This window comes from Microcebus murinus, unplaced genomic scaffold (assembly GCF_040939455.1).
Source record: "Microcebus murinus isolate Inina unplaced genomic scaffold, M.murinus_Inina_mat1.0 scaf018_hap2_Mmur4.0, whole genome shotgun sequence".
Classification (NCBI taxonomy): Eukaryota; Metazoa; Chordata; class Mammalia; order Primates; family Cheirogaleidae; genus Microcebus; species Microcebus murinus.
Genome location: NW_027438964.1, coordinates 22,491 through 23,460, shown reverse-complemented (window position 1 = coordinate 23,460; position 970 = coordinate 22,491). Strand labels below are relative to the sequence as shown.

The 970-nt window shown below is 67.5% G+C and overlaps 1 non-coding gene across 1 annotated transcript; it reads left to right on the top strand.

Annotated features, from left to right (window-relative positions):
* The first annotated feature begins 851 nt into the window (after positions 1–851).
* Positions 852–970, top strand: LOC142867568 (5S ribosomal RNA). Its single transcript, XR_012916982.1, has one exon. It is a non-coding gene; the product is annotated as a 5S ribosomal RNA (ribosomal RNA).

Here is a 970-nt window from a genome sequence, read left to right as displayed (position 1 = left end):
GTCAGCTTTAAAATTCTCTTTCAGTTGCCACCCTCACAGATGGATTAGGAAACTCTTTCCGGTGCACTCATTAGTGAAATGACCTCCAGGAAGCTGGAATCCAATATCTAATGGCCGATTTTTAGCGAGTCCACACGCCAGGGTGGTCGGGGTCCAATGCAGCCCCGGCCAGGCCCAGGCCCCTTGGACTGGGCCACCGGAGGACACGGAGGAGGGTCCCGGCCCCCACGAAGCGGTGCCGGCAGTTCTCCACGGGCTTGGGCGTTTTCCAGAGGTAGGAGATGGAGGGGACTGATTTCTTCAGCGCCCCCCAAACCACGCCACCCCACCCCACCCATGGGACACATCCCCAGAGAGAGACGCCCCATACACTGGCTGTGCCCCAGCCCTGGCCCGGGGGAATAGGCGGCAGCCCACCCACAGGGCGAGGGGGGGGGGCGCAGCTGAAAGGGGTTGTGGGGGAGGGCGGCCCCTGGCTGGGGTCAAAGGGCGAGCGTCCCGCGCGTGCGCAGTCAGCGGCAGGCAGCGACGCGCTGGGGGTGGGCAGCGGGTAGGTGAAGGAGGCCGGGCGAGGAGACGAGGGGGGCTGGGAGGGCTCCACCTTGGCGAGTCCAGCCGTGGAGGCGCATCTTGTGTGAGTGTGAGTGAGTGTGAGTGTGTGTGTGTGTGTATAGAGAGACAGCCCCCCGCCCCGCCCCGCCCATCACCCCCGTCCCTGGGAGCCCGCGGGACCCGGCCGGCCGGAGAACTCAACCGGCCCGGCCCGGCGCGGGGCCTGGGGCGGGAGGCGGCGGCGGGGAAGCCCAGAGAGGCTCGGCTTCTTGAGCGGGGCAGGGGCGCCCTCCGCCGCCGTCTAGGGCCACACCACCCTGAACGCCCCCGATCTCGTCTGGTCTCGGAAGCTAAGCAGGGTCGGGCCTGGTTAGTACTTGGATGGGAGACCGCCTGGGAATACCGGGTGCCACAGGCT